This window comes from Triturus cristatus, chromosome 4_2 (assembly GCF_964204655.1).
Source record: "Triturus cristatus chromosome 4_2, aTriCri1.1, whole genome shotgun sequence".
In the NCBI taxonomy this organism is placed as follows: domain Eukaryota; kingdom Metazoa; phylum Chordata; class Amphibia; order Caudata; family Salamandridae; genus Triturus; species Triturus cristatus.
The window spans coordinates 962,186,238-962,211,873 of record NC_140586.1 but is presented as its reverse complement, the minus strand read 5'-3'; the positions used below and the strand labels follow the sequence as shown (position 1 = coordinate 962,211,873).

At 46.8% G+C, this 25,636-nt stretch overlaps 1 protein-coding gene and 1 pseudogene across 2 annotated transcripts in view; both read left to right on the top strand.

The window, feature by feature from the left end:
* LOC146839139 (uncharacterized) overlaps window positions 1-25,636 on the top strand; it is a 75,655-nt gene that overhangs the window by 11,416 nt on the left and 38,603 nt on the right. The window lies entirely within an intron of this gene.
* The window catches only part of LOC146839138 (uncharacterized), a 200,217-nt pseudogene continuing 180,859 nt past the window's right edge, over window positions 6,279-25,636 (top strand). Inside the window, exon 1 of the transcript XR_014960787.1 lies at window positions 6,279-6,453. The product of XR_014960787.1 is annotated as an uncharacterized LOC146839138 (transcript). The remainder of the gene's footprint in view (window positions 6,454-25,636) is intronic.

The window sequence follows — 25,636 nt, the reverse complement described above, 5'->3', positions numbered from 1 at the left end:
ATATGTGTGCCTGGCTGTGCCTATGAGTGCCTGTGTGTGCCTGTGGGTGCCTACGTGTGCCTCTTTGGGCCTGTGTATGCCCTTGTATGGCTGGGTATGGCTATGAGTTCCTGTGTGCCAATGAGTGACTGGATGCCTCTGTGTGCCTGCGTGTGCCTGAGTCCCTGTGTGCCTATGAGTGCCTGTGTGGGCCTGTATGTGCCTATGAGTGCCTGAGTGTGCCTAGGTGTGCCTGAGTGCCTGTGTGTAGCTCTGTGTATCTGTGTTCCCCTGTGTGTGCCTATTATTGCCTGTGTGTGCCTTTGTATGCCTGGGTGAGCCTATGAGTGACTTGGTGTGCCTCAGTGTGTCTGGCGTGCCTGTGTGGCTATGAGTGCCTGTGTGCGGCTATGTGTGCCTGCATGTGCCTGAGTGCCTCTGTGTGCCTGTGAGTCCCTGTGTCTTCCTGTATGTGCCTGTGTGTGTCTGGGTGTGCCTATCATGTGTGACTGTGTGTGCCTGTGTGTGCCTATGTGTGCCTTTGCACGCCTGTGGGTGCCTGTGCGTAACTGGGTCTACCTGTGGGTGCCCCTGAGTGCCTGTGTATTCCTATGTATGCCTATGTGTGCCTGTGTGTGCCTATGAGTGGCTGTGTGTGCCTATGAGTACCTGTGTGTGCCTGTGCATGCATGTCAGTGCCTGTGTGTGTGTCTCTCTGTGCATGTGCATGCCTATGATTGCCTGTGTGTGCCTATGTGTGCCTATATGTGCCCATGTGTGTTTGTATGTGCTTTTGAGTGCCTGTGAGTTTTGTACCTGTGTGTGCCTATGAGTGCCTGTGTGTGCCTGTGCATGCATGTGAGTGCCTGTGTGTGCCTGTGTATGCCTATGAGTGCCTGTGTGTGCCTATGTGTGCCTCTATATGCGCGTGTGTACATGTATGTGCCTTTGAGTGCCTGTGAGTTGTGTACCTCTGTGTGCCTATGAGGGCCTGTGTGTCCCTGGAAACAAATGAACAGTGGCATGTGCAAGCTGCTTGAGAATGAATTCAAACACTGACTTCTGTATGTTAAAGATGTTCTGAGGCAGTGTGGACTGGACACAAAGCATAACATTTGCTACTGAATGTTCATTTGTCTGCTCTGCACTGCTATATAGTTGTCCCTGTCTGGTGTCTGGTTGTCCCTGTCTAGTATGTGACTGTCCCTGTCTGGTATGTGGCTGTCCGTGTCTGATCTGTGGTTGTCCCTGTCTGGTTGTTCGTGTCTGGTGTGTGGTTGTCCCTGTTGGATATGTGATTGCCCATTTCTGGTGTGTGGTTGTCCCTGTCTGGTGTATGATTGTCCCTGTCTGGTGTGTAGTTGCCCCTGACCGGTTGACCCTGTCTGGTGAGTTGTTGTACCTGTCTGGTGTGTGGTTGTCCCTGTCTGAAATGTGGTTGTCTCTGTCTGGGATGTGATTGTCCCTGTCTGGTGTGTGGTTGTCCATTTCTGGTGTGTGGTTGTCCCTGTCTGGTGTGTGGTCATCCCTGTCTGGTGTGTGGTTGTCCCTGTCTGGTATGCTGTCCCTGTCTGGTATGTGGCTGTCCCTGTCTGGTGTGTGGTTGTCGCTGTTTGGTATGTGGTTGTACCTGTCTGGTGGGTGGTCATCCCTGTCTGGTGTGTGGCTGTCCCTGTCTGGTATGCTGTCCCTGTCTGGTATGTGGCTGTCCCTGTCTGGTGTGTGGTTGTCGCTGTGTGGTATGTGGTTGTTGGAGCCGGCCTCGTGGCGTGGTCCTGTTCCCCCTCGCTGAGCCGCACGAGGTCCCATGCACCTCGGGGCTCCTCCATTTTGGATTGTACGTGACTCTACGTAACCACCTACGTGACCCCGCTCCACCCGGCCTCGGTCCCAGCGAGGCCCAACATCGAGGCGCCAACCCCTGGCCCGGGGGATACCACGTGAACCCTTCCCACTCCCGGCGGAGGGCAGTATCGATGGGACCCCCAACCGTCCTTCCACACCTAGGTGCGATCGCCCCACAGCTCTCTGGGGCCTGGCGCCTCTCCTGCTGGGTGTCTGGCCGCTCCCAACCCGGCCTCTCCGCCCCCCCGGGCGCAAGGGTCCGGACATCAAAGGGCTCCAGACCTATATCTGGGGCGACCCGGCAACAAGACGACAGTTGTATCCCGGAGTCAAGAGCCCTGCTGATCGGATCGCGGCTGACCCTACGGAGAAAGACTCATCCTGAAACCACCCTCTGAGCCCTGCTGACGACGTCGCGGCTCCGTCGTGCTTAAAAGACCTTTACGAACCTTTGGGGCCCTGCTGACGCTGTCGCGGCCCGACCTTGTTGAACTTTCCATCAGAGCCCAGCTGACCTCGTCGCAGCTCGACCGAAGCGGACCTACCATCGGAGCCCTGCTGACTGTGTCGCGGCTCGACCCAAGCGGAACTACCACCCGAGCCCTGCAGACACCGTCGCGGCTCTCCACGTCCGAGCTGCTTTGAGACCAGCCCGCAAGGTCTGGCGCAGAACCTCCCCGTACCAGGCTGGTACTAAGACTGTCCCGCTACCCTACCCCCACAAAGACATTGAGACTCTTCTGGATCACTCGATCCCCCTGTAAATATATTGAATGTGCTACCATTGATAAAGTACCAAGCTAAGCAACTGATACGGAGTCCTGTGTAGTGGTGTTACTGGGCCTAGTACGATCACAGGAGAAGGACCTCTCCTAGGAGGCTTCTCGGCGGCGCTCAGCTGTAACTTCGCGGTAGGAAGGTGCCCCGGAGTAGTCTCCCCCGACTCCCCGGTGGTCCTCCCTCCAACAGTGGTTGTACCTGTCTGGTGGTTGGTCTTCTCTGTCTAGTGTTTGGTTCTCAATTTCTGTTGTGTGGTTGTCCCTCTCTGGTGAGTGGTTGTCCCTGTCTGGTGTGTGCTTGTCCATGTCCAGGGTATGGTTGTCCCTGTCTCGTCTGTGGTTATCCCTGTCTGGTGTGTGGTTGTCCCTCTAAGTGGTTGTCCCTGTCTAATGAGTTGTTGTCCCTGTCTGGTATGTGGTTGTCCCTATCTGGTGTATGGCTGTCCGTTTGGTTGTCCCTGTCTGGTGTGTGGTTCTCCCTGTCTGGTGTGTAGTTCTCCCTGTCTGGTGTGTAGTTCTCCCTGTCTGGTGTGTGGTTCTCCCTGTCTGGTGGTTAGTCTTCTCTGTCTGGTGTGTGGTTGTCCCTGTCTGGGGTGTGGATGAGGTTGGGTGGTTGTGAAGAGGGCCTTTGGAAGAATGAGGTAAAAGGTGTTTGTATGGGAAGCAGAAGCATGTCTGAGGTGTGACTGACAAGGACTCCTTGCACATGAGAAGGGGAAGAAGAGGGGCCTCTCCCAGAAGAAGCCAAGGGGCCTCTCCCACAAGGAGAAGCAGAGGGGTCCCTCAAAGAGAAGCAGAGGGGCCCTTCCAACAAGGAGAAGTAGAGGGACCCCTCCCACAGGAGAAGCAGAGGGGCCCCTCCCACATGGAGCAGCAGAGGGGCTCCCCCCACAAGGAGAAGCAGAGGGACCCCTCCCATATGGAGAAGCAGGGGGGCCCTCCCCCCTACAAGGAGAAAATGGGGGCCCCTCCCACAAGTAGAAGAAGAGGGGCCTCTCCTACAATGAGAAGCAGAGGGGCCCCTCCCACAAGAAGAAGCAGGCGGCCCCTCCAACAAGTAGAAGCAGAGGGGGCCCTCCCACAAGGAGGAGCAGAGGGGCCCCTCCCACCAGGAGAAGTAGAGGGGCCCCTCCCAGAAGCAGATGCTGGGGGCCTCTCCCACATGGAGAAGCAGAGGGGCCCCTCCCAGAAGCAGAGGGTCATCTCCCACATGAGAAGCAGAGGGGCCCTCACACAAGGAGACGCAGAGCGTGCCCCTCCCACATGGAGAAGCAGAGGGGCCCCTCCCACAAGCAGAAGTAGGGTGCTCCTCCCACAAGGAGAAGCAGAGGGGCCCCTCCCACAAGCAGAAGCAGAGGGTCATCTCCCACATGAGAAGCAGAGGGGCCCTCACACAAGGAGAGGCAGAGGGGCCCCTCCCACATGGAGAAGCAGAGGGTCATCTCCCACATGAGACGCAGAGGGGCCCTCACACAAGGAGAGGCAGAGGGTGCCCCTCCCACATGAGACGCAGAGGGGCCCCTCCCACAAGCAGAAGCAGAGGGGCCCCTTCTAACCTACTACAGGGGTCACCAGGGAGAGGCAGCAGCAGCCCCCCAGGGAGGGGTTTCTTCTGTATTTATTTTAGGATGTCTATAAAGCGTGAACGAGGCCTGGGGGCGGGGGGGGGGAGGAGTCAAGGCGCCTCGTATTAAATATTTATTATCACAAGTTATGCGCAAGAAGAGATACACACAGTATAACACCCCTAGAGGGACAGACATCAGTAGTGGGGTACAGTGGGGTGCAGTGTCAGCTGCACAAGACGCGATCATCACCACAAGTCATAAATACCCCAGGAGATCTGCCCACTCCCAGAGAGGACACTTCCGGGTTAAAGGTCAATTTTTGGAAGGGGGGGGGGCAGCAGCATCACCGGAACCAGGTCCCGGGGCTGAAAGATGCGAAATGGAACAGGACATTTCCGTAATTTCCCTTATTCTGAGGGATGAACACGTGCCTCTTGTGTAGCGCCTAGTGTCTGGTGTGTGGTATTAAAGCTCCTCGGTCCGAGCCACAGTCCTGCCCCCGGCGCCTCTGGGAAGGTCCAGGGGAGCAGTGTCTCTCTTCGGGGCCTGTGCATAGCGCGCCCCGAGGCTCCGGGCGGAGTCAGAGGCGCTGTATGGGGTGGAATGAACTCTGGGCTCCTCTGTCCTTAATGAGAATCATTCACCGAGAGCTCCTGTGAGAAGCACCGAGAGGCCTGTCCAGGGGTGCAGAGGAGGTGAGGCCTGTCCAGGAGTGCAGAGGAGGAGAGGCCTGTCCAGGGGTACAGAGGAGGAGAGGCCTGTCCAGGGGTGCAGAGGTGAGGCCTGTCCAGGGGTGCATGGAGGTGAGGCCTGTCCAGGGGTGCAGAGGAGGTGGGGCTGTCCAGGGGTGCGGAGGAGGTGAGGCCTGTCCAGGGGTGCAGAGGAGGTGAGGCCTGTCCAGGGGTACAGAGGAGGAGAGGCCTGTCCAGGGGTGCAGAGGTGAGGCCTGTCCAGGGGTGCAGTGGAGGTGAGGCCTGTCCACTGGTGCAGAGGAGGAGAGGCCTGTCCAGGGGTGCAGAGCAGGTGAGACCTGTCCAGGGGTGCAGAGGAGGTGAGGCCTGTCCAGGAGTGCAGAGGAGGAGAGGCCTGTCCAGGGGTACAGAGGAGGAGAGGCCTGTCCAGGGGTGCAGAGGTGAGGCCTGTCCAGGGGTGCATGGAGGTGAGGCCTGTCCAGGGGTGCAGAGGAGGTGGGGCTGTCCAGGGGTGCGGAGGAGGTGAGGCCTGTCCAGGGGTGCAGAGGAGGTGAGGCCTGTCCAGGGGTACAGAGGAGGAGAGGCCTGTCCAGGGGTGCAGAGGTGAGGCCTGTCCAGGGGTGCAGTGGAGGTGAGGCCTGTCCACTGGTGCAGAGGAGGAGAGGCCTGTCCAGGGGTGCAGAGGAGGTGGGGCTGTCCAGGGGTGCAGAGGTGAGGCCTGTCCAGGGGTGCAGTGGAGGTGAGGCCTGTCCAGGGGTGCAGAGGAGGAGAGGCCTGTCCAGTGGTGCAGAGGAGGTGAGGCCTGCATGTCCAGGGGTGAAGAGGAGGCGAGGCCGGTCCAGGGGGCATAAGAGGTGAGGCCTGTCCAGGGGTTGCAGTGGAGGTGAGGGGTGCAGAGGAGAGGCCTGTCCAGCGGTGCAGAGCAGGTGAGACCTGTCCAAGGGGTGCAGAGGAGGTGAGGCCTGTCCAGGGGCAGAGGAGGTGAGGCCTGTCCAGGGGTGTAGAGGAGGTGAGGCCTGTCCAGGGGGTGCAGAGGAGGAGAGGCCTGTCCAGGGGTGCAGCGGAGGAGAGGCCTGTCCAGGGGGTGCAGAGGAGGTGAGGCCGGTCCATGGGTGCAGAGGACGAGAGGCCTGTCCAGGGGTGCAGAGGAGGAGAGGAGAGGCCTGTATAGGGGTGCAGAGGAGGTGAGGCCTGTCCAGGGGTCAGAGGAAGTGATGCCTGTCCAGGGGTGCAGAGCTGAGGCCTGTCCAGGGGTGCAGAGGAGGTGAGGCCTGTCCAGGGGTGCAGAGGAGGTGAGGCCTGTCCAGGGGTTAGAGGAGGTGAGGCCTGTCCAGGGGGTGCAGAGGAGGTGAGGCCTGTCCAGGGGTGAAGAGGAGGTGAGGCCTGTCCGGGGGTGCAGAGGAGGAGAGGCCTGTCCAGGGGAGCAGTGTCTATCTTCGGGGCCTGTGCATTGCGCCCCGAGGCTCAGGGCGGAGTCAGAGGCGCTGTATGTGGTGGAATGAACTCTGGACTCCTCTGTCCTTAATGAGAATCCTTCACCGAGAGCTCCTGTGAGAAGCACCGAGAGGCCTGTCCAGGGGTGCAGAGGAGGTGAGGCCTGTCCAGGGGTGCAGAGGAGGTGAGGCCTGTCCAGGGGTGTAGAGGAGGTGAGGCCTGTCCAGGGGTGTAGAGGAGGGAAGGCCTGTCCAGGGGTGCAGAAGAGGAGAGGCTTGTCCAGAGGGGGAGAGGAGGTGAGGGATGTCCAGGGGGTGCAGAGGAGGTGAGGTCTGTCCAGGGGGCAGAGGAGGTGAGGCATGTCCATGGGGTGCAGAGGAGGTGAGGTCTGCCCAGGGGGCAGAGGAGGTGAGGCATGTCCAGGGGGTGCAGAGGAGCTGAGGTCTGGCCAGCGGTGCAGAGGAGATGAGGCCTGTCCAGGGGTGCAGAGGAGGTGGGGCTGTCCAGGGGTGCAGAGGTGAGGCCTGTCCAGGGGTGCAGTGGAGGTGAGGCCTGTCCAGGTCGGCCGAGAAGGTGAGACCTGTCCAGGGGGGCAGAGGAGGTGAGCCCTGTCCAGGGGGGTGCAGTGGAGGTCAGGCCTCTCCAGGGGTGCAAAAGAGGAGAGGCCTGTCCAGGGGGCAGAGGAGGTGAGGGATGTCCAGGGGGTGCAGAGGAGGTGAGGTCTGTCCAGGGGCAGAGGAGGTGAGGCATGTCCATGGGGTGCAGAGGAGGTGAGGTCTGCCCAGGGGGCAGAGGAGGTGAGGCATGTCCAGGGGGTGCAGAGGAGCTGAGGTCTGGCCAGCGGTGCAGAGGAGATGAGGCCTGTCCAGGGGTGCAGAGGAGGTGGGGCTGTCCAGGGGTGCAGAGGTGAGGCCTGTCCAGGGGTGCAGCGGAGGTGAGGCCTGTCCAGGTCGGCCGAGAAGGTGAGACCTGTCCAGGGGGGCAGAGGAGGTGAGCCCTGTCCAGGGGGGTGCAGTGGAGGTCAGGTCTGTCCAGGGGTGCAGAAGAGGAGAGGCCTGTCCAGGGGGCAGAGGAGGTGAGGCATGTCCAGGGGGTGCAGAGGAGGTGAGGTCTGTCCAGGGGTGCAGAGGAGATGAGGCCTGTCCAGGAGCATGCAGAGGAGGTGAGGCCTGTCTAGGGTTGCATGGGAGGTTTATTTATTTATTTAATGCATTTTTATAGAGCTATGACTTTACCCATAATAAAACGTAGCTGTGATTGCCCGTGTTGTAACATGGACAAGTCTTGTTCTAGTACATCAATAGGTGAAGATACAATGTTGCCCAGTAAAGAAATCCTGGATGTTAATGTCGTCATAGCATTGTCCACTACAGCTAACGCCTTTTCTAGGTTAATCCTGTCTATTTCTCTAAGTCTCTCCGCTGCTTCTTGATGGGAGATTTTCAGGATTTCGTTAAAGAGATCATATAAGAAACGTTTGTCACATGGCTTTCTGGAACCTAATAAAAAATCCCGTAGGTCCACATCATCTGACGGTAGGGATAAGAGATGTTTCACCTGTGTGAGTGTTTTCAACCAATCAAGGCACAACTTCCCAACACTGTATGATGTCACCACCCCCGGATGTTCTCTTTTTGCATAGCGTGGGTCTGGCCTATGGCTACTGAAACCTTCGGTGGTACCCCAGAATCTTTTCTGACATCTGTTCGTGTCTATGGGCCAAACCAACCATCCTTTCCAATCAGGGTCTGATCTATTGTACTGAAAAATGTCATCTATTTTTGCCCCTTCTTGTGATGTTGAATTTTGCCCCCCTCCATTTGTGATGGTGTTGGAAACCGAGGTGTGTTCTGGTCCTTGTTCTTGGCTAGTCCAAGACAGGATGTCTGTTGCACGGTGTCATTCAGAAATATCAGCTGCTGTGGAATGAGGCATGCTCTAAATAGCGCTTCTGTTCCCTGGACTTGCCAGACTCTAGAACCCCAGACTGATTTTAAGTCTAGTGTCCTTCCATAGGACGAAATCCTGTTCAGACAGTTGGGCAATAAAGGAAGCTGAGTAAATCTGTTTTGTGTTTGTCAACATATTTTTCAGTGCCGATGTGGGTGCAACTATATAATAATATGAGGTCGGGTCAGAAGTGTTAAACCTTGTAAAATATGAACATTTCTGTGCAAATGTTTGCGAACTACTTTTTGGTGGTTTAGGGCAATGTTCCCACTGGCGGTGCTCGAAATCATTTCTACGTGATATAGATTTGTGAAAAAAATGATGACCATAATGTCGGTAACCGTACAAAGTGTCATAGTCTGAAGTACCTTCTAACATTTCGGTGTTCGGAAATGGGGCATTTTTTTCTAAATCAGACAACATGTTATTAACAGTTTCAGAGTCCCAATCATCAGAAAATGTACTGGAGGTAATGATGTAATTTAACAAAATTTTAAATACTTGTGCTATTTTTAAAAGTTCCGTAGGTCCGAATACATCATAGCCAACCTTGTCCCAAACTATCCCATCAGGAATAGGAATCGCTGTAATGTTCACATTGGACAAGTCTCTTTGTTCACGGCGTGAAGAAACATGTGGTTTTAAAATCAAGTTCACGTTCGAAGCTGCAGAGCTCTGTCTAAGATAAGTACCACTAATAAGCAAGTAGAAAACAGTAACTAAGCCTAACCACAAAAGAAAGAATAAAACCCCAGTAATTATCCACAGCTGCAACCATGGTGATACCAGGTATGTCAAAGTCAAAGTCGAAAAATACTTTTATTGATTATTTAAAAACCATAAAAGGATGGTAAACCATCATAAAGTACTGATTCTAAACATGAAATGAGCATATGTGTATAAAAATTATTGTTATGAATTTTTTTTTTTTTAAACATTAATCAAAAAAGAAAACCTTAAAAGAACCATGACCACAGTAAGAAGTCAGCCAGCGGGTTGTATAATAGCTACTTGGCTTGTAGAAATTGTGTCCAATTCTTTTGCTGCTGTTTTCCAGAATTTTTTATGGCGCTACAGGAGAGTGGAGTCGAGAGCCCTCCGAGACACCTAATGACCGCAGCTCTACATGTTCTGATCTGCTCATTCCTTAAAATCTCCCGAAGAATGGATTTGCGTGTTTTCAGTAAAAAAGGGCATATGCATAATAAATGTAATGATGACTCCTCCCCTTGACAGCAAACGCGACATTCCTTCGATGGCCATACGAATTTCCATTGCGGGGTTAAATCTTTTGAGGGGAATGATCCCAGTCGTAGCAACATCAGGTAATGCTTTTTATGATAAGAGATATGTTCAATCAGGTACCGTTGCGGTTTTAGCCTCTGATATGTCTGTATCACATCCCAGGCCGTGGTATTTTTAAAAAAAAGTATTTTTGTCAGTTAGTAGGGAGTTCCTCTTAATTGCGGAATTCACCGCGTTTTTTAATCCAGAATACGTTACTTGTATTGACCAGAACTCCTCTAGCTGTAACGCCGACAAGGATTCCTGCAGGATTGTCGTCGTCGAGTTAGCTTGTCGAGCTTGACTTTCAATCTCAACCCAACAACGGTGGGCTAGAGTGTTATCTTCTGCCTCCTTCATCCTCCAGTAGTACTTCACTAAGGCACCTTGTGTGGCCATAATCTGATTTTTTTATCCAAAATCTAAACGGATTTGGTCTTGTGAGATGTGTAACGGGGTTGAGAACAGTCTTTTGAAAAATATGGATTGTGCTGTATTTAGGGTGGTGGCATCTTTGGTGTTCAAGATTTCTGAGCCATACGAGATGGAGGGTAGAAATTTTGCGGTTATCACTTGTAGCAGGTGACTGGTAGAACAACCTATGAGCTTTTTTTTCAGGACTTTAAAGGCGAACAACAGTTGTTTTGCTTTTATACTTCCTTGTTCCACGTGTTGTTTAAAGTTAAGCTTGCTGTCTAGCACGAAGCCTAGATATTTGTAGGAGGTAACGCGGGCCAATGGTTGTTCGCCCAATTTCCAGGAGAAGGTATGCCTGGACGGTGTTTTATTATCTTTTGAAAAACGCATTACTTTAGTCTTTTGGTGATTGATCGTAAGCTGGTTGAAGGTGGTGTAGGCTCCTAGTCCCGCGATCAGTTTCTGCAGGCCAGCTGGTGTTTGTGCTAGCAGTACTATGTCATCTGCGTACTGAAGGCATGGCGTTGGTTATTTGCCCAGTTTTGGGGGGTCAGCTGGAATTGACTGAAGGCACTTGTCAAGATCTGACGTATAAATGTTGAACAAACAAGGCGCTAATACGCAACCTTGTTTTAGCCCATTTAATGTTGGGATCTTGCCGGTGGCACTGGACCCGTCTCCTTTCTTGATTTGTGCCCAGGTGTGAGAGTACAGGTTGATAATGGCCTCCAAGAGTCTAGACGGGACCCCCCAGGCCTGCATCTTAGCCCATAGAGAGGCTCTCGAAACTTTGTCGAAGGCCGCTTTAAGGTCCACGAAGCAGGCATACATGGGCCTTGGTTTTATGAAGGCCTGATTAGCTAAAAGAGTGACTGCAGAGATGTTCGTTAGGGTGCCCATCCCAGCCCGAATTCCGGTTTGCGTGGGAAGTATTTGGTTTTTTAGACTAACCCAAGCCTCTAATTCTACTAAGAGATTAGATGCGTAAATTTTCGCCTCTACATCGATCAACGCAATCAGTCTGTAGTTGGAGGGGTCCGAACGGGAACCCGACTTATAGATTGGATTAAGGACACTTCCTCTCCAGGACTCAGGGATCAAACAATCTGCTGTAACTTTGGAAAAAAGAGGAGTCAGAACTTGGGACCAGAATGCGGGGTCATGTCGAAACAGGGCATTTGGTAGTCCGTTCGGACCTGGGGCTCCCTCCGATTTTAAGTTCTTTATAATTTTTAGCACTTGAATTTCTGTGAACAACACTGAATTCTCAAGTGGTTCGAGGTTATTGATACCATTAACTTTATCTCGGCCTCCAGCCTCCTTCACTGTTAGTGCTTCACAGTTTGAAGCCTATCGAGGTGCAGCTCCGTTGTATAGGAGTTCGATGTAGGTTCTCCATGTGGCCTCCAGTATATCCGAATGATGATGTTGATTCCGGCCATTGGTTGGTTGGTTTATTTGTTCCCAAAAAAGCCTGGAATCCCCCAATTTGCAAGCGTAATGAAGTTTGGCCCAGATATGTTCTTGGTGCTCTTTTTTTGTGAGTTTTATGTAATTTATTAGCTTTTTTCTAGTTTTTGCGATTAACAGTAGAAGTTCCTGGTGGCATTCTGGTCCCCGAGATCGTAATTGTCTGAGGTATTTATTTAGTTGTTGTTTTTGTTTCCTCAGATTATTGATAAACCAGGCGGCCCCTCTTGAATTTCCAGCTTTGCGGGCATGGGTATTTTTAAAAAATATATTGCTAATTTCATATATAAAAAACTCCCAAGTTTTTATGGTTAGTGTTTCGGGATTGGACTTTTCCAAAAGACTGGTGTAAGTGTTTGCGATGGCCTCGATGTTGTTCTTATTCCAGCGGAGGCGTTTTAAATTATAACATTGTGTTAAAGATGATAGCGCATTTACTTTCGCTGAGGTTTTGAAAGATATTAATAATGTAAAAGATTGTGGCTGATGATCACTTTCCGCCCTATCTTTTATCTGAAAATTCGCGATGTATGGAAAAAGGTCGTAATCTGTAAAGGTATAATCTAAAGTAGAGCGTGTTTTTTGTGTAACCCTGGTGTATGCTGCGGGCCGGTCAGCCGGACCTTGGCCATTGAGTATGCACATTGAAAGGTCTTTCAAGCGAGATGCGCATTTCTTGCCGGAAGTATCCTGTCGGTTGGGGGCTTGTATGGGGCCCTTTTTTCCCTTACTCCTATCGTATTGTAAATTCATATTAAAGTCGCCCGACAGAATGATTTTAGCATCTAAATAGGCAAGTTTTAATGTTTTTAATGAAGTAATTAGTTGTTCAATTCTTAACTTCTTTAGTTTAGATGCAGGGTGAATATAGATGTTGAGGATGAGCAGGGTGTAGGTCTCCGGGACGTCTATTTTGACGCACAACATCCAGGAGCAATCTAAATCTACAATGGAAGCCTGTGCTGGAGCAGAGTTTTCTGTTAGAAAATTCTGGGGCTTTTGAAGCTCTGGCATGTCTATGCGTTTTATTAATTAATTAATAATTAACAACTAATTATTTGTCTTGTGCAAGTGAGTCTCATTAACCAACCTGTTTGTCTTAACATAAGAGAAGGTTACACAAGGGTTAGCATGTGTTTGCTGTTTATGTATTGACAATAACGTGCAAGTTTTCATGTTTAAACGTTGCTGTGTGCTATTTATTTTGAGCACAAAACGCTGTCTGAATTAATGCTCTATATGTCGCAAAGCTAGATAAATGCATACACATAAGGGTATTAGTGGGGTTAACACTGTCTAATCATTATGATTTAGTAATCTTTATTTTGTCTCTTTAATTAAAGATGGTCTATTGTGGCCTATGGAGGCCTTTATGAAAATAACTGAGAATAATTTGAAGCCTGGCTGAGCTGTGGTGCAGGCGAAATCTATGATGTGACAAGGGAGACCCCTGCTGGATTCGGTTGCAGAAAATCTAACCGTAGTCCTTATATGGAGATTTCCGGGAGGACATCAGCAAGCTTGGAGGATCTCCAAAAGAAATGATTTGCCCTTGGTGAACAATAGAGTCTCAGAAAGAACTCTGTGCTAAAGCCGGTTTGCCGAGGAAATAAACTTTAATAGTTTCAAATATTGATTCCTTTTCCGAGGTTTGCGTATTATGACTTTTCTTGAGCGGAGATTTCAGGATGTTGCTAAGTTACATCCCTTCCTTCTCGTTCTGCTCAGTGATACAATTAATTCATGTGGGTTTTCATTGTATTTTGCATTATAAAATGTTAGCTTAGGGAGGGCTCTCCCCACTCTTTCTTTCGTCGCCTTGCTGCGTGAACTTGCGTTGCTGAGGACCGATGCTGAGGACCTAATCCTAAAAGACTTTTTGAGAGACTGGTCCTGACCCGTTCTGACACTAGTTACAATAGGTAACTATGAGAAATGATTTATTCTGATTTTATTCTGACTAATTTTAGATAAAGCAATATAACTTTTAAACATGGTGTTGGTTGTTTCTTTCCTTGTCGTTTATTGAAGACTCATTGATTATTGTTTATAGATTGTTTATATTATGTTAGACAGCCACTAAAACTGGTCCTATCGCCTAGATATAGATGCAGGGTGTTTAGGAGTTTTCTTCCCACAGGTTTGCTGCTGATAGAGTATCGGAGCATATGTTAGTGAAATGGGCCCTAGTGTATGATGAATGCATGTGCGTGTAACTGTGAAGATTACTTTATCTGTGGTAGTGGGCATATTTCTGATACCCTGATCTGTATCAATTTCTCTGGTAGCAGAGGATGGTTTTAGATGGTTGTCTTGATCTGATAAGATAAGATAAGATTGCTTGTAAACTAGCTTATTGATTATTGATTTATTTTGATGTTTTTGGTATACGTACTAATACTAAATGTTGGAGTCGTAATGTTGAGTTATATGTAGTGCTTCTGGAACTTGGAAGCTGGAAGCAGTTCCGTAGTAGGGCAGGGGAAGGTGTATATGCTGCTCTCGGGAAAGGCGGGATTGTAAGGAATTACGTGTGACAATAGAAGTTGCGCGTTCATTGTCTGGGTTCGGAATCAGTGACATTGTATGTTACTATTAGAAATTTCTGGTATATAAGGAGTATGTATCGTAGTGAAGGTTATCTGTGAAACTCTGGTCTTAAGTCCCAGGGATCCGTAAGGATTGCCGTTAAAGCTTATTGCGGGAGGAGTAATAGGTATTCTCTGAGCTTGTTTGCAGAACTGGGCAGAGGTAAGCTGCTTAGTTGTTGTCAGTTATAATTCTGTACAGAGGCAGATTGTGCGCTGTTCTCAAAAAGCAGGATTCTGTGTGTATGTACTATATTTTTTCCCGTATGAATGTGCGTGAATGCATATACATTTATTGATTGTAAGACTCTTTTGGATACGTCCTAGAGGAAACAGTTATGAGATGTATGTAAAGTTGTTGACTCTTGAGAAATAGACTCTCTTTTCTATTCTGTGGTTAGCGAAGCAGACAATGGAAATGTTTTTATGTTGTAACTAATAGATTTTGTAGAAATTTTGACACACGAAGTCTACTGAGAGTTTTTGTAAAGGAGGGGTAGACGAGTGACAGAGACAGGAGACAGAGACTGCAGCGGCTGCTGACGTCAGGAGGTTCGCGCACTGATTGGATAGTGACTGAGAGTAGAGTTCGCGCTAGGATTGGTGCGTTAGTGTGAGTCGCGCAGGGATTGGAAGAGCTGTTTAGTGACGTAGACGCCCCAGGACTGGTGCGTTAACGAGAATTAAGTTTTCAAACTTTAAAAAAATAGAGAGTTTAATAAGTGTTAGTAAAATGTATTATCAAGAAGAGAAAAAGAAAAAGACGTTTTTTGGAAAGGTTAAGAAATGGTTTAGTAAGGATAAAGAGGTTAAGACAAGAGAGGGTGAGTTGCTGCCTCCAACGAAAACACCTGCATCCTTCATGGTTGCGAAATATGGATTACATACCTGTATATGGTTGCAGAATTGGGTTAAGTATACTAAAGAAGATGGTGTTTTAGCATTCCCAGAACATGGTTCATTTAATATGGCTGTGTTGAGAAATTTACGGGAAAAGATGTTATGCTTGGACCCGAAGCCGAGACCTACACAGTTCGAGGCTTTAGTGGAATGGGAAGAAGAAGTTCATGACAGAGAAAAGCAAAGGTCTAGAGGGTACTACAGGTACATGTTTGGGAGGAGACATGATAGTGAGACACATCAGGAAAGAATGAAAAGATGGCGGGATGCTTGTATGACAGAAGGATTATATCCAATGAGAACAGTTGAAGCTTCTGCTCCTTCAGAAGAAAGGGTTTCTGAGACAGATAGGAGAAGATATGGAGAGTATGAGGATGAGGTCTTGAATGATATGATGTACAAGAGACCACCTCCATATAGATCAGAATCGGAAGAGAGTACACCAGTTGTTTCTCCGACAAGAGATACAGTTGAGAAGGAAAAAATGACACCTGAATCAAGAAATAGTAATTCTTTTAGAGAGGAAAATGCCAGAAATGCTAGACAATTAGCGAAGACGACAACAGAACTGACTGAGAAAATTAGAGAGTTAACAATGAATATGGAAGCTGTTACAGTGCCAGTTACTATAGGTCCGATAATTCCTATGATTGACGGACAAAGAGCAGGTGAAAATGGGCTGGTAGTTCCATATATTGCAAATAATTCAGCTGGTCCTTCAGGAGACTCAGGTAAAAGAACAGGGAGAAATGACCTGAGACAATCAAGACATGACACAGGTAGTGAATTAATGGATGTTAGTGATTCTAGTAGTTCAGGAATGCCAATTTTAGAACCACAAAGAAAAGGGGTTCCAGTGAGAAAGACAGCAGAAATAACAGTTGATGACCTAAATGACTGGATGAAAGTTCTTCAGAAAAAAGACAAAGATGCACCAATTGTTGATGTGGTTAAATTACGTATAGAATTAGAAGAGCTTGTGACAGGAACAATCCCGACAGAAATCCTGAAAAGTCATCATGATGGTGAATTATTGTTCATGTGTAAAAGTATAACATGGAGAGCGAAAAATACACATGATAGACTGAGAGCGATAGCAAATGAGCAAGGAGTTGACATTGATAAAGTAAAGGCTTTGCAGAAAACGTACAGAATGGATTTCACAGAGAAAGACATAGAGAATTTGAATAATTCTGGTAGAACAGGACAGATTAAAGAAATGGTGGCATTATTGCGTAGATGGGGTGATGTAGAAAAGTGGAAGGATAGGTGGTATAAAAAGAGAGATGAATCTGAAGATAGAACAACTTACTCAGCATTTCCAGTGAGAGAAAAAGAGAAACCAGTGGAGCAGTTTCCCATGAGAGAAATACCTGGAGGAGGATATGTACATGTTCCATGGACCAGACAGGATATTTTATCATTTACGAATGATTTCCCTCGATTGAGAGAAAAGCCCGTCGAGTGGTATAGGCAGGTAGATAGGTTTGTGAAATTGTCAAAAGTGCTGTGGGTTGACCTGAATAGTCTGTTTGATATAATTGTTCCAGCAGACTTGTGGACTGAGTGTAAAATAGTTGTGAGTTGGCCTAGTGAGGAATATCCAAGAGACCCGAGAACAGGGGCACCAGATCCAGAAGTGATGAGGAAGTACGATCAGGTGATGGTATACCTGAAGAGTAAAGTTCCCCCAAAAGAGACAGACTGGGTTAAGATAGATCGAACACAACAGGAAGCAAAAGAATCAGTTCATGCTTTTTACGAAAGGCTGATACTGGCTTTTAAACAATTCAGTGGAGATGAACACCTAGGTGACAAGGATTTGAGTCATTTTGTATACAGATTTGTATATGGTTTGAGACCTGAAATTGGTGAGAGAATTCGTGAAAACACAGTGGATTGGCAGAGTAAGAAAGTAGATGAGATTCTGAGACATGCAAAATATTTCAGTGATGAAATTGAAGCAAAGCAAAGAAAGCTGAAGGAAAAAGCAATGTGGGCACAGGTGAAAGTTGCAGAAAGACAGGAAGCACAGTTGGTGGAACAGGCAAATAATCCAGGAAATAATACAGGGAATAGACCAAGATTTGCAGGAAAGGGAAGGGGAAGTCTTGAGGAAGCAAAGAAAAAGTTCCCATGTCACAACTGTGGCCAACTGGGACATTGGAGGTCTGAATGTCCTAATCCACCATTAAATGAGGGTAAATCCTTGAATCAACAGGTGCAGAATGAGGGGAATAACCACCAGCAGCAACAACAACAACAGCAGAAAGTTGTGAGACAGCAGCAGAGTCAAGAGCCAAAACCACCTTTACCGCAGAATAGAGGGGTACAAAAGTACAGTCAGGATTCGGGATTCTTCAATGATGAGCAGGTAAACAAACCAAGACGTACTAACAAGGTACAGCAGTACTTGTTAAAAAGTGAAGGGAGTGAGTCTGAAGGTGATTACTGACGGTGCCGAGGAGAGGAAGAAGAGTGCATACTTGGTGCAACTCTAGAAATAGACCAGGCAGGACCATTTGTGGATGGGAAAATAAATGAAGAGGGTGTTACTTTTTTAGTAGACACAGGTGCGACAAGATCAACTGTCAGGTCAACAGATGTTAGAAATCTTCCTCTCTCGGATGAAGCAATCCAAGTAGTTGGTGTAGCCAATACACAAATCAGAACACGTCTCACTGAACCAGTGAAAGTCCAGATAGGGAAATTTTCAGACATGCACAGATTTATTGTCTGTGACACGAGTCCAGTGAACCTGTTAGGTAGGGACCTATTGTGCAAAATGAACTGCACGATTTTCTGTACATCAGATGGAATAGCTTTTGAGACACCAGATGATGATGTTTTCTATCGAATGACTTTAGAAAATAGGGAAAGTGAGTTAATTGGTGCATTTCCAGTGTTCAATCCGGAGGATCTGCCTCAAGTGCTGAGAGATACAGTGAAAAGAGCAGTTTGGGATTTTACAGGAGAGGATGTGGGATTAATGAATAATGTAGATCCAGTGAAAATTGCAGTGAAAGAGGGAATTGCATATCCTAACATTCCTCAGTACAAAATGACACCAGAGATAATTGAAGGGATAACTCCTATAATTGAGAAAATGATTCAGCAAGGAGTCCTGAGAGAACTATTGAGTAGTCCGTGTAATTCACCGATAATGGGACTGAAAAAGCCTAATGGCAAGTTCAGGATCGTACAGGACCTGAGAAAGGTTAATCAGATTGTGGTGGCATGTTGTCCCATCGTGCCAAATCCATCAGTGATTCTGTATCAAATTCCACATGATGCTGAGTGGTATACAGTGATTGATTTGTGTCATGCATTCTTTTCAATTCCATTGCATCATGACAGCCAGCCGATTTTTGCATTTAGGTTTGGCCAGCGTATTTTAGCATGGTGTCGTATTCCACAGGGGTATACGGAGAGTCCTTCGATATTCAATCAGTTATTGAAAAGATCGTTGGAAAGTCTGATCATGCCTGAAAGCTCAGTGCTAGTGCAATACATTGATGACCTGCTTGTGGCATCAAAGACACGTGAAGCTTGTGAAGTGGATACCATAGCTTTACTGAATCATCTGGCAGATGGAGGGTTAAAAGTATCCCCAGCCAAATTGCAGTTTTGTAAGAAAGAGGTGCATTATCTTGGACATAATATTGAGAAAGGTCTGAGAAAAGTGACTACTGACAGGATCAAAATAATCAGAGAAATGAAAGCTCCAAAAACTCAGAGAGAAGTGAGAATGTTCCTGGGTATGGTGGGATATTGTCGTCAGTGGATAATTAATTTTTCCCTGATAGCAAAGCCATTGATTAAATTGACAAAAAATGACATGACAGATCCATTGGATCTAGATGCAGAACAATTGGCAGCATTTGAAGAGCTCAAAACAAAAATGTGTGAAGCTCCAGCTCTGGGTATGCCAGACTATGAAAAAGAGTTTGAACTGTACTGCAGTGAAAGAAATGGATGTGCACTTTCAATGTTAATCCAGAAACATGGACAATTGAGAAGGCCTATTGCGTACTTCTCATCGACACTTGACCCTGTAGCTGTGGGTTTACCAGGTTGTCTAAAATCTGTGGCTGCAACATGCAGAAGCTTGGAACAAAGTGAGGGGATCATAATGGGATATCCTGTAAGGGTATTCGTACCTCACAATGTGGCAATTCTTTTGACAAGAAGCAGAACTCAGCATATGTCAAATAGTAGGTTGACTAAGTATGAGAAAGTGATTCTGGGAGCATCGAATGTGACTCTTGAAAGATGTACGAATGTGAATCCAGCGACACTTTTGCCAGACATTGAGAATGTGGGTATAAGAATGGAAGATGATCATGATTGTTTGGATGTGCTTGAGTACTGTACGAAACCAAGACCAGATATCAAGGATGTTCCTTTGCCTGAGAATGATCATGTGCTGTTTGTGGATGGATCATGCCTGAGAAATGATAATGGTGTGTTATGTGCAGCATATGCAGTGTGCAAAGTTTCAGAGGTTATGGAAGCATCACCATTGAAAGGAGTAAAATCTGCGCAAGTTGCTGAATTAGTGGCATTAACAAGAGCTTGTGAGATTGGGAAAGATTTGAGAACAACAGTGTTGACTGATAGTCAGTATGGGTTTGGAGTGGTGCATGATTTTGGCCAACTGTGGCTACAAAGAGGTTTCTTGACATCGGGTGGAACTCCGATAAAGAATGCTGAGCTGATTGGAAAATTGCTTGAGGCGATACAGCTGCCTAAGGAGTTAGCAGTTGTAAAATGTGCAGCACATGTTTCAGGAGAGGATTTTATCACTGTTGGCAATAGATATGCTAACGATGTCGCACAGTACTGTGCGAAGTTAAATCAGTCGATTAATAGGGACAGAGAAAAAAAGGAAATGTCTTTCCCTTCTGTGATGTTTACTAATGTCCTAGAAACGTGGGATGAAGTGAAACAGTTACAAGATGAGGCAGGAGAGGAGGAAAAACAAGATTGGGTTAAGGCAGGATGTGCTCCAAGAGAAACAGACCATGTTTGGGTCTACAGGGATGGCAGACCAGTGATGCCAAACTCAATTTTGTCGTCAATGGCAAGGATGTATCATGGCCAGGGACATCTGGGGAGGGACGCGATGATTAGGTCCTTCAAGCAAACCTGGTACAATGCAAAGTTTAGGGCAATTGCGGAGAGCATTTGTCAGAGGTGTTTAATTTGTCAGCAGTTTAACACTGGGAAAAAGACAGTGGTGAGTCTAGGGACAATTGGCAGAGAAGGAGGTCCTTTCACAAGAATGCAAATTGATTTCATTGAAATGCCCCAGGTGAACAGACTAAGGTATGTCCTAGTGGTAGTCTGTTTGTTTTCAAGATGGGTGGAGGCCTACCCGACAAGGAGGAATGATGGATTAACAGTGGCAAAATTACTGTTGAGGGAGTTGATTCCTAGGTTTGGGTTTCCAGTTACAGTTGAATCTGACAGAGGTAGACACTTTCAAAATGAACTCATTGGTTTAATTTGTGAAGCATTAAAAATACAACAGAAGCTACATTGTGCATACCGACCAGAGGCTTCTGGTGTGGTTGAGCAGATTAATGGCACAATCAAGAACAGAATTGGGAAAATGTGCTTAGCCACTGGCATGAAATGGCCAGACGTTCTACCTCTAGTCTTGATGACTATGAGATCTACTCCAGATAGAACTACAGGTTTAAGTCCGCATGAAATCATTATGGGACGTGCAATGCGCCATGCATTCGTACCTGTGAATAAATTGATGACAATAACTGATGACATGATTTTGGATTACTGTAAAGGCCTGGCTGACGCAGTTCATTCTGTGTTTCACCAGGTTGGAGAAGAAGCTACCACACTTGAGAAGAAGCAAGCCCATGATCTGAGTCCAGGTGACTGGGTAAGGATTAAGGTGCACAGGAGAAGAAATTGCTTGGTTCCAAGGTGGGGAAGGCCAAGACAAGTTATTCTAACTACAACGACTGCAGTAAAGTGTGCTGGAGTGAGACACTGGGTACATGCAAGTCATACTCTGAGAATTCCAAGTCCGAGAGAGGGAACTGGTGAAGAGTATTATGAAGAGTCAGATTCCAGTGATGGTGAAGATCCTGAAGATACAGAATCAGTGAGAAGAGAAGCAGAGAGAGCTTCAAGGGATTCACTGCGAGTATCAGAAGGAAGATCAGATTCTGATTCTGTGAAAGAGCCTGAAGTTTCAAGTAGCAGTGGAGGAAAAAGAAAAGAAAAGAGAAAACACATAGAGACTACTCCTGAATCAGAAGAGGAGGAGATTGAAGAACCACTTGAGATTATTCTTGAAGAAACAGGGTCAGAAGAAGATAGAGAGGGACAGATTGCGGAGGACCCCCGAGGAGGTGTAGGGAACATTGATGAGGAGCTAGGTAAAGGGACAAATAGACAGCAAGAAGATTGCGTGTCGGAGACCCGAGGAGGGACAGAAGTAGGGAAGTCTCAAACAGTGGTGAAAGAATCTGTGAAAGAAAAGAAAACTGCTAAGAAACGAAAGCAAAAGGCAATTGAAACAGAATCGGATGATGAGAATGAACAAACAGAAGGTCGAGTTCTGAGAAAGAGAACTTCGATTGGAGAGAAGAGTGTTAAAGAAGTGAAGCCGAAAAAGGTTGTGAAAAGAGATCGTTGGCCTAACAACAGAGTGAAAAGACTGAGATACAGGATAATAAGAGCAAATACATCGGAAGCTGAAGTATCCACTCAAACTTCTAAAGCTGAAGAAGAAGAATCAAAGAAAACAAAAGAACCAGTAGAAGTAAAAAGAGTTAAGAGACCCAACCAAAAGTATAGGTCGCCGGAATGGACGTATGTGACACTGCCTGAAGGTGAAGAGGTGGAAAGTCAAGGAAATCCAGAGGAGACTGTACAAGAAGTGGTTGAGGAAGAAACTGGTGAAATCCTGAAAGTACTCTTGACTGACATCAAAGAAGAGTCAGATACTGAGGATTCAAGTGTTGGAGATCTGATACAATTTGATGTTGAAGAAATTGGAGTGAAAAATGATGAGTATCCAAACTGAGTGAAAGAAGGATTCACTTGGACTGAGTGAACAGAAAGATCATTGAAGAAGCTGAAAAGTTTGGAACAAACGTTGGAGATTTGAAAAGTTCTAATTACAGTAGTGGAGTAGAAGTTAAAGCAGAATGGCTAACATAGAGAATAACCAAAATAGATGTGCCTTCTTTAAGAGGTGGTGCAAGATGTGCTGCTGTTGTACTGGAATATTAATGCTTCTATGGGGTGTTTTAGTTTTATTAGTTACTTTTAAGGTTGAATTTGGGATGGACACAGAAAATATGACTATTATAGAGAAAAATTCACAGAAAGTAGTCCCAATTAGAGGTGGTAGTTACATACACAAAGATAGGTCAATTAACAATTTTTCTAGTAATGTTTTTTCTAAACTGTTATATGAATATGTGAAAACAATGGAAGTGAGGGATTGCTATGTCTGCATGCAATTACCTGCATCTGTTTCAGAAGGTGTTACTTATCACCATTTACCAGCTACATATGGTATTTCTTGTAGTATTTTAAGTAGTGTTTTTTATTTGTTAGGGAAAGTAGATTATAAGATGTCTAACAGAGATAGTATTTTTGGGCACTTGCCAATGAACAAAGAGCTGAATCCAGCTAAAGAAGCTAACACTTTTGGTGAGATTTTTATTGAAGAAAAAGGGATCTTCTGCTGCCAAATGAGGTCGATGTGCATTTTATTGGAAAATGTGGCTATTGTAACTTCGTGACCGGTGAAACTCAGGTTTTGATTAAATTCAATACTTTCGATGTCGTTGGTGTTTATGTGATTTAGGGATGGGAGAGCTTGGAATAATTTTAGCAAGACATTTCTATTTAATATGTTGTGCGTTCCCCTTGAGGCGTATTGTGGATTGAAGACGACTTTGTTATTAACTGGGGGATCGTACTCCAATTCATTATGCAAAATCTTTTCCGTGTATTTCGCCACCATTGGCTCTCGTGGGGTCTGGGATGGATCCCGAGGTTCTGATCTGTTTTTTTGTTGGTGGTTTGCGCCTCCCCCATTTGTTTCCGCAGGTCGCCTTACGTCGGTACCGGTTTCTTCAACCGAGGTGGGCGCGCCCTGGTTTATTTTCCTTGCTGCCGACTTGAGGCATCTCACTGATACTTGTGTTGCCTGAGTTTTAGAATTGTATTTTCCCTTCCCAGCTCCAGATTTGAATAAACTATATAATTTCCTTGGCGGAGGTGACTCCCTTAAGTTTTGGTTCGAGGTATTGAACGTGACAGGCAAATTTGGGGAAAAAGTTGATTGCTCCTTGGGGGTTGCCGCTTCCGTACTGCTATGGGTTACGATATCTTCTTGCGGTGTTTGAATTGATGTTGCCAGGGACTGATCTGATACCTGGCTTGTTTATTTGCGCTTTCTGGATTTTCTCGGTCATTTACGTTTCCGCTTTGATAGAATCGTAGGGGCTTTTAGCTGTCTTTCCAATGATTTATTGTGTTGATCTTGAGATGGAGAATCCTAGGCGCTTAAGTTGTCGGGAACACTTGGTAGCTTAAGTATGGGTACTCGGTAAGTTTAATCAGTGTGGGTGTTGATTCTGTTACGCTACTTTTTTGTCCTACAGAAGGATTGGGACAATCTAGGTTAATTCCCTTGGTGGCTACATTTTCTTGCTCTAATATTTTTGTTTTATCTTTCTTAGTTGGGGTTGTAGGCTTAGTTGCAACTTCCCTTGTTGTGTTCAGTAATTCAGTAAGTATGGTTGGAACTGAGGCTAGTTCTTGCTGTACCTTCAGGGTCTTCTCATTGAAGCTTTGCAGTTTTTGTTCGACCCCTTGAACATGGATTGCAAGGATATTTAGAAGGTCTACTTGGGTATCTAATTTGTCTGCGTATAAAATCATTGCTTTACCAATTGTATCCATTGTACTTAGCAAGTGGGGCCATACGGTAGATGTTGATGGAGCTGAGTTGGCACTGTGGTCCGAGTGGGGCAGTTGCCCTGGGAATGGTTCGCTTAAACGAGCTGGGGAATTGATGGGTGATGCCTTTTTTTGGTTAAGTGATATATATCTTAGAGGCTGATCCCGTGTAGTTTGAGTGGCAATTCTGTGTATCGTTTTGTTTATCCTGCCAAAGGTATTCTACCATTTCCGACGTATGGGAGAATGGATCGGCGAGGGCTTGGATGTCAAAATTTAAATTGGCTATCCCCTGACTAGTGGGGTTATAGCCCCCCTTCTGTGAATCGAACGTGCCCGTGGGACTGTAGGTGATTTTATTGTACTGGTATTTTGAGTTACTTTTGATGTGGTGATTGGCTTTGTCGCTGTGACCATTGTGACCACTGTATCCTGGTGGAGTTTGGTGTTCTTGAGACTGGTATGGAGAATCCGGGTGAGATTGCGATTGAGGGTGATGAATTAGAACCTCGGTTACCTGGGAATTTTTCCTTTGATGAATCTCCAGGGCAGAGAGGTTTTTAGAAGATGGTTGTTGGAGGCTCTGGTTTTCTTGAATTTCAGCACTCGAGATACCTAAACCCGCATTTTTCTTTTCTTTCCATTCTGTCTCAGTATTTGTTGTGTTTCTAACACCTGGTGGGGTCAAATTTGATTCTTTTTTAATTTGTGAGACTTTATCGTTTTTTATTGAATTAGTATAATTGGTTGCTTTCATGACATGACGACTCCGAATTTCCTCCGTTGTTTTAGTAGCTACTTTTAGGAAGTCCGTTATCAATGCCCGTTTGCTGCTATTTGGACAGGAGTTATGCCTATTGAGGGTCGTGCGGTTTGCCTTCTTACTATTGATGCACTTAACTTGTAAGGCTGCCTCTGTAGAAGTTGTTTCTATTGTTTCCAAGGCTTTTGCAATAAAGTTTGGTACATCAGTTGTTGGTCTGCACTCATGCCGTACTCCTCCTGCTTCGATGATATCTGTTACATCTTTGCCCTCTATATTTTGTGTGCCCAAATCTACGGAGGACATATCAGAAGGGTTACGCTTTTGAGTTGTGATATCGGTCCCCAAGTTCCTTCCTTGTCCTCATCTTTTCCTTTTTTTGCTGGGGCTGGGGGTGGGGGGTGTTCTTCTTTCTTACCCCCTCCTCTTATTTTCCCTGACCGCATATCTGCTTTTTGTCGGTTATTTGGGCCGACACTCTAACGGGCTGTAGAGTCTAACCAGCAACGGCAAACGGTTTTGGCGGTTTTTGGAACAAAGCAGAGTATTACGGAGTGTTTGCTTTTTGGAGAGAGAGACCACAAGATGTGCTTTTTGAAATTTTTGTGAGCTAGTACGCATTTAAGAATTGAGAGTTAGGATAATGTTTTTTTAAAACTGATTTGCTTAAATACAGTCATATGCTCGAGGACTCGAGGGCGGTCCCACAATGTGACGCGGCTTGTACTGTTATTTACAGTTACTTTCTGAGTGTACCCCAGCTCTCTCTGCTCACCTCTGCTCTTCCTCAATCCACAGCTTTCCTGGGGCCTTTAGCTCACACACTCCCCTGGGCTACTCTTGTGGCTTGCTCCTCGCTCCTGTGACTTCCCCCTCGCTTCCTCGCTTCCTCTCCTGCTGCTGCGGGGGAATCACAGCTCCCCACCTGCTGGCCGCTTCAGCTCACACCACCTCCTGACGCTGTTGGGGAAATGCTTGAGAGCTCCTGCACCCTTGTCCACAACCTCGCTGCCTGCCT